We start from the raw sequence: 7,813 nt of genomic DNA on the forward strand, positions 1-7,813 counted from the left end.
TCGTTCATTTTTTTTACATAAATAAGGCCGTTAGTTTTCTCGTTTGAATTGTTTTACATTGTCTTATCGGGGCCTATTATAGCTGAATATGCGGTATGGGCTTTGCTCATTGTTGAAGGCCGTACGGTGACCTATAGTTGTTAATGTCTGTGTCATGTTGGTCTTTTGTGGATAGTTGTCTCATTGGCAATCATACCACATCTTCTTTTTTTATTTTCACGCTTAAAAACAATTGTAAATACGAAAGAGATCAGTACTTTGCCTGTTACATCCCTCTTTCCATCCGAAGTGTGAGTGTTCCGACTTATAGCGGAGGACCGAATAAATGAAGAATCTACAGACTAATATAATAGCATTTTATTATTTGAGTTATCCTTCCTTGTATTCCTTGAACAAAATTAATAAGAGGTGACATTGCAATCTGGAACCAAAAAGATTCAGAATCCTGCCATACACTGAGTTGTGTTATAGCGTTTGTTATCAATGAGCAGATTAAAACATCAAGGTTTTAGAAAATATATGAGGATTAAGAAATGTTTACTGCCGACTGCAAATTGTAACCGGCAATGCAAGATCAATTTTGAATAAATGTTTATAGCATGATGTATCAATACAATATGTCAAGCTTTAAACGCTCCTAGATTAGCTATCAACTGGAGGGAAATTCAGACTTAGTAAAAAAAAATTAATTTGTTAAATAATGTTTTAATTGTATATTGAGATTGGCTTCTACATTTATTAACACTGAAGGAAATGCTACCATATTTGGCAGCTTCAGGCCGCAATCTGTACACCAAATCTGCATATCTTTACCTCTCTCAGATGCAAATTCTAGAAAATGACCACCCAGATATCCATGCTCATTTTATGAATGGTAAACATGTTGTTCGAAGAAGTGACCGATTTTGGCTGGCTTGTCCACAGCTTTGGTGATAGAACAAGTGCTAATGAGAAGCGCAAAGTCAACCGGAGGATTAACTAGAGGCAGAGGTATGGGAAAAGTCCAAAGAACACTATGGCTATTGTCTATACCAACTTTAGCCGAATACAACCATGCCATGCAGCAGTTAACTGGCACGGGATATAAAACTAGTGACCAGCATATTGAAAACAGCAAAAGTAGAATGGAAAGAGATAACAAAGATTCAAAAATGCTCACTGAATTCTTGACAGAGCGAAATCCTTTCACAAATGACAAGACACTAAGAAACATCGAAACTGGAATGGTAGCGGATAGGGATGCCAATGCAGATAAAGCAAAAATAGTTTATTATAGAATCTATAGCTGGAAATCTTGTTTCGGAAATTTAAGAAGAAAGACCAAATTGTTACACTTGACGCTAAACTACCATCAGGCTCAAATATCTCTCAACAGCCACAAGTCGATCCTCAGCTAATGTTTCAGCGACTAACAGCAGTAGGACAAGACTCACTAAACAATACAGCAGAACTGTTTGAATACGACCTTTCAAGTTTTCCATCTTCTTTGTTTGAGGCTAATGGTCTCCCAAAGCAAGCAGCAAAAGCAACACTTGCAGATGCTATTTGGAACATGGGTGACTGTCAAGCTCAAGAACTACCAGAAACCAATATTGTTCATATCATTGACGGAGGATCTCTATTATATAGAATAACGTGGATTAAAGGTCAGACATTTTCTCAAATTTGTATGAAGTACATAGATCATATCAGAAAACTATTTTCCAACCCAACGGTAGTCATGGATGGCTATAATAGTTCATCAACAAAAGACATCACTCACTTGAAAAGAAGCAAAGGAATACAATCAAACACAATCACATTCACGAGAGACATGCCACTACGAGTTAAGAAAGAAACATTTCTCTTAAACGAATCTATCAAACAAAGATTTGTTGAAATGCTGATTGATACATTTCAAGAACATAGCATCGAGGCTATACAAGCCAAGGAAGATGCAGATTTACTTATAGTTAAGACAGCTGTAGAAAAATCAAACAGGCAAGAATTTGTGATATACGGAGAAGACACTGACTTGTTGATACTACTTTGTCATCTTGCAGAAAAAAATTCTCATTGTATATTCTTTACCACTGACAAGCAAGGTGCGATGAAAAATTCAAAGATTTGGAATATACAAAAAACACAACAAGTTCTTGGTGAAGATGTATGCCATCAACTACCGTTTGTTTATGCCATTACTGGTTGTGACACGACAAGCCGATTGCATGGAATAGTTAAACCGGCCGTATTGAAGAAAATAAAATCAGACCATCATCTTCGTACTCAAGGGAAAGTTTTTCTAATGGAGTCAATGGGAAAAGATGACGTTTGCAAAGCTGGTGAAGGAGCACTAGTAAACCTGTATGGCGGCATGCCCTTAGAAGGACTTGACATACTTCGTTGGAGAAAGTTCACCACCAAAACGATGGCACTAAACAGATCATCTATAGTGCAAGTTCAGACTCTCCCACCAACTTCTGATGCTGCAAAGTTTCATTCGATGCGAGTTTATCTTCAGTGTCAATACTGGAGGGGGAAAACAGCAGAGGAAATTGACCCCCTGCAATGGGGTTGGACTTTGAAAAATGAAAAACTCTTTTCAATTGAAATGACAAAGCAGCCAGCACCTGAATTCCTCTTGAAGATAATTCACTGCAATTGCAAGACTGATTGTGACAACCGTAGATGTAGCTGCCGCAAGAATGGCATTCCTTGCTCCAGTGATTGTGGGGAGTGCAGGGGAATAAATTGTTCAAACTCCAAACTCGAACTAGAGGAACTTGATGTTGAAGAAAATGAGGACACTTGACTATATAATTGTCTGTTGTTGCTAAATTTGATAAATAGTTGACTAGTAATAAGGCAATCACTAAACTATTCTTGGTAAAATTAAAAAAATTAAAAATAATTTTTCAACAATTTATTTTTTGATTACCAAATCAATCAAAAACATTATATTGTTACACACAACTAACAAACTTTGATAGTAGATAAAGAGATATGATGTGCTTAATACAGTTTTAAAAGTTTAATCATGGTTAAATATGACAAAAAGTAGGATTCGACTTTCAAACGAAAAAAAAACCCATAAAAATCTTTAAATTTTGATTTTTTTCCCGGTTTTAGCTGTTTTTATGATGTTTTTCACTATAATAATGATAATATTTAAACAAATTGTTTGTAGATAAATGTCTTACTATCTTTAAATAATTCATTGGAGAGATTCTGCATTCTAGAGAAAAAAGAATCAGTATTATAAAAAAAAACAATGATTTCTAGCGTTTTCCCAATTTTCCGCAGTTTTACTTTCAAAATCTCATTTTTTTTACCCCAAAATGACCATTTTCCGCAAAATATATTTTTTGTATATATTTAGTATATGATGTATATGTATATAAACTTCGGTTTTACCATTTAAATGATTTGTTGCAATTACATTTGTAGTTTGAGGTTGACCCTTATTTAGAACAGATTGACTAGATTAAATCGCGTAAAGTGTGTTTCTTATTTGCGGTCGAAGCTACATTTTTGTACATCGATTAAAAAGTGATTATAGTTATCAATAGTTTTCTTATATCAATTATTTTGGTCAGAAAAGTTGCAAACAAACTTCAAGTCAACCAATCATTGTCATTTGACTTTCATATTTTCAGGCCGTGGCAGTTATTTTTTTAGGTTTAAGTTTGTGTTCCTTTAAAAATAAGAAAACCATGTCAAACTCAAGTTGTTTTGTTTAAAATTGGAATAGTACTGCATTACTTTATGTTTATTTTTGTTCGGATTTGGTTTTGATTGAGGTGCATTGGTAAAGGAGTAGGTCCAGTAAGACCTCTTTTCGGCCCCAAAATATAGCAGTTTTACAAAATTGTTAAAATGTAAACTTGTAGTTATTAATTGGATAGTAGAATGGTTCTGCTGCATAAATATGGGCTTTTTTTGACAATACAATGCACATATATTGGGTACTAGCACCAATAAGTCATGCTAAATTACTGAAATCTTCACAATTCCAGCATTTTAGTTAAATTTTTAATTAGACGGTTTCCGTTTAAAACGAAAGTGGCCGCATTCGTGTTCATCCAAAATATTAAAATGGAAGTTGTATTTGATGATAATACATAACATATATAAAGATTGAGGATTAAACACGGATGCGGCCACTTTCGTTTTTGACAGAAACCATCTGAAAAGTGACATTTTTTCGCATATTTGGTAGATTTTTCATATTTGAGCTTGAATCGGATCGATTTTTATGACTAAATAAGTTAAAATCTTTCACATAAAGGATTGAATCATATGAAATAGACACTTAAGTGTTTAAAAAGTGGTCAAAATCTTTCGTCAGATGAAACTGAAATTTGAGGCCAAAATCGGTCCTTACCGGACCTACTCCTTTATCACTTGGCATTAAAGTGTCTTTTTTAACATTTTCAATTGTTGGTGGGTTCTTGAGTACTTTTGTATTGAACTTTAACCATTATTGTATGAGGATTGGAAGTAAGAAAAGGCGTAATACATGTTATTATTACTTTAACCTCATGTTAGAAGAAGACAAAAAAGATGTTTTAGGAACTATGATGGCATGTAAAACATAATTGTTCGCATGTACATTGTTGTTTGATACGGGTATTTATGATATAATTTTGAAATTATTCTCATATTTTGTATGTCTCATATTTACGCTCCAAAAGTCTAGTTTAAATATCAGTACCAAGCCGTCCTCAGTAAGTAAGCAAGGTAAATAAACAATATAAACAAGAAGGTGTTTTTGCGTCGGACAGGTGGTTTTGACTTTGGTTTCATATTTACTAGCTTACGGTCACAGGCCAGGTTTCTAGTTAAGGCTTGTTCTACATTGACAATACACTAAGAGTAAAAGCATACGTTTTTAGATTTGTTGCTTTAAATAATATATGTTCGTACTTTGTTTGGCTTCTTCTTTCTTTTTAATTTGAGCGTCACTTACGAGTCTTTTGTAGACCGAAATGCGCGTCTAGCGTACACATTTTTAATTCTGAAATGCATCATAATTTATTTATTGACATATGGCCCTGTACTTATCTCCACACGTCAAAGGTTTGTGGTAGGTGTTAATCTTATCCCGACTAAAGATGCATGACATTGTGGTTACTTGCCTTAATGTTCATGCCTTAGTCATATTCTTTATACCAGTATAGTTTTAAAACAGATAATTTCAGATGAATAGATTGAAGACACTGAATAATTAGGTTGGGTACGTGTAACCAACATTAACTCAGACAGGCTCTTTTGTGCGCTGAATGTATACCCTGACATTTATGTGAATGGTCGAAGACGACTCAGTCAACGAAAGTAGATGTTTGACGGTGAAGCTCTATGGGTTATATTGAGTTGCTTAATTATCGATGTTAACCTTTATATCATTTAACATCATCTTTCTATTTTGAGTAACTAGTTTAATGGTTATATTTTGTCATAGACCATATAGCTTTCATAATAGAACTAAAGGTACTAATATAAAGTTATTTCATATGCCGTTATGTAAAATATTCACCAGTGTGTATCAGTGTACTTTGTATACTAAAACTAAAAACATCAACAGCCGGGGTGACCAGAAGGCATATACATTGTAGACGGCCATTGTGTTGCTCTTGTTAGATGTCAACAGCCGGGGTGACCAGAAGGCATATACATTGTAGACGGCCATTGTGTTGCTCTTGTTAGACGTCAACAGCCTAAACTTACAATGTAAGACAATTTAACCCTCTTGCTGCCGAGTTTACAATACCAAATGTATTACTACACAATCAGAACAGTTATAAAATCTGTAAATTTATATACTAGTGATAATTAACTATATGTTTTGAAATGGAAAGGTGAAAATTTCATTTTAAAAGAGTATGAAAACAAATCTGTTTTTTTCAAGCCCCAAGTTTTACATCTGAACAATGACTTTGGATCTATGATTCTAGTTATAACCTATGTACATTTGTGTCCTAGCATACTCTTGCAAAAATCTGTTCAACACAAAAATGATTGGGACAGAAGTTAAAACCATAAAATATAAATAAAAATATAATAGGTATACGTAGTATTGTTTTAGCTAAACGAACTCCATAAAAACAAGGCTATTCAACCAGACGCGAACAAAATGTGTGAATTATTTTTGCAGAAAAACACACATAACTAAACTATTTACAGCTTTTATTTATTTATTCATTTCATTTTTTTTCATTGCAAAAAAACCAAATCGTTCATGGAACTTCTATCCAAGTTTTTTTTAAGTGTTTTGTTATCACAGTCACAGTACACTCTTACTTAATCAGCACTTAGTTTCTGCCAATCGGAAGTAGAGAAAACAGAAGGATTTCATTAAAAGCCACCACAATAGAATTGTAGAAAGATTCACTCAATCTAGCTCTTCCCCTTCAACCAAAAAATCGGCGTCGGATTATCCTTCGTCGTGGGTAAACTGGTCTATAAACAGACCTTTGAATTTGTCTTCCAACATTTCTTGGGTAATAATAATCAGGGTAGTCTGGTGTATCCGGTGCATCGTATAATCCATCTGGGGTGTCATAGTATGAATCTGGCCGGTCGTATCCACTCATATGATGTGCTGCTATACAAACAATGGCAACAAGAAACACTACTATAACTCTAAGATCCATGACTATACAGTGCTTTGACCTGGATACAGTGAAAGATTGGACAACTGTAAAAATAAAATGAATAAATAAACTAAAATTGTTATACTTCATAGTGTTAATAGCATATATTTATCATGAAATCCAAAGCATACCAGTTTTAACGGTGAAGATCAATATTTTGTCCATAAGTTTTCAGAATTCTTCTAACAACCAACAAAAGCCATTGCAGCTTCACTTTTATTAGTTTTGTAGATGTGATGGCTTTTCTTGTAGGTTAAAAATGTCACCAAAATGCCTTTGATTTGGTACATTTTTTGTAATACGAATATGTTTGGCAACGATTCAAAAACTCCAGAAACAAATACAGCTACTTTTGGCGATGGACTCTTTTTTATTAATTTTAGTTAGAAGTACACATTATAATTAAAATACAAAAACTAATACATTTGTAAGTGATAAACTTTTTTTATTTGAAAGAACAGATAATGTGATGACCAGACCAAAAGTTTGAATGTGATACTGTAAATTCAGAAATTTTTGCGATGTTTTTATTATTGCGAATAATGCGATAGGGTTAAAATCGCAATAACTTAAACTCACATTTTATTGCGAATAATGCGATAGGGTTAAAATCGCAATAACTTTAACTCACATTTTGAAATTTTGTATATGAATTTAACAGGATTTTTCTCAATATCACAAAAATTAAAAGCGTATTTTAGTCTTAAATGTCAAATCGCAATGATAAATGCATGCAATACTTTCTAAATTTACAGTATCATAATCTTATTATAACAAGATCAAAGACAGACATTGAATATAATTTTACAGCTAGCAAACTCATCATCTAGCCTGCTACATACTGTCTTTGGGTCTTTTGTACCATTGCTGTCATTAGAATGAATCCAGTTATATAAAAAGATAAGAAAAGAAAATTGCAAGTGTATAAGCAACTCACCTGTTTTCTTTGAGTGATAATGTCCAAGTGAAGAATAATGGACTAGTGATGGCTTTTATAGTCCACTTTATTGGTAACACATAAATATGATTGATATTGTCATAAACATCCAGGAAACGCTGTAAACAACACTTTTGTTTGTTTGTTGGGTCAATCTAGTTTATATTGCAATTGTCACCTCATTTAATATACTTGTGTACATGTTTTTGCAAGAGGGAAGAAAATTCTGAATGGCCAACGTAAA

The 7,813-nt window shown here is 33.4% G+C and overlaps 1 long non-coding RNA gene across 1 annotated transcript; it reads right to left on the reverse strand.

Moving 5' to 3' along the window:
- Nucleotides 1-6,148: 6,148 nt before the first annotated feature.
- LOC139510658 (uncharacterized) lies at nucleotides 6,149-7,602 on the reverse strand. The gene is made up of 2 exons (XR_011661945.1): nucleotides 7,570-7,602; nucleotides 6,149-6,676 (listed from the first exon to the last, which is right to left on the reverse strand). It is a non-coding gene; the product is annotated as an uncharacterized lncRNA (long non-coding RNA).
- Nucleotides 7,603-7,813: the final 211 nt, after the last annotated feature.

This window comes from Mytilus edulis, chromosome 2 (assembly GCF_963676685.1).
Source record: "Mytilus edulis chromosome 2, xbMytEdul2.2, whole genome shotgun sequence".
Taxonomy (NCBI): Eukaryota; Metazoa; Mollusca; class Bivalvia; order Mytilida; family Mytilidae; genus Mytilus; species Mytilus edulis.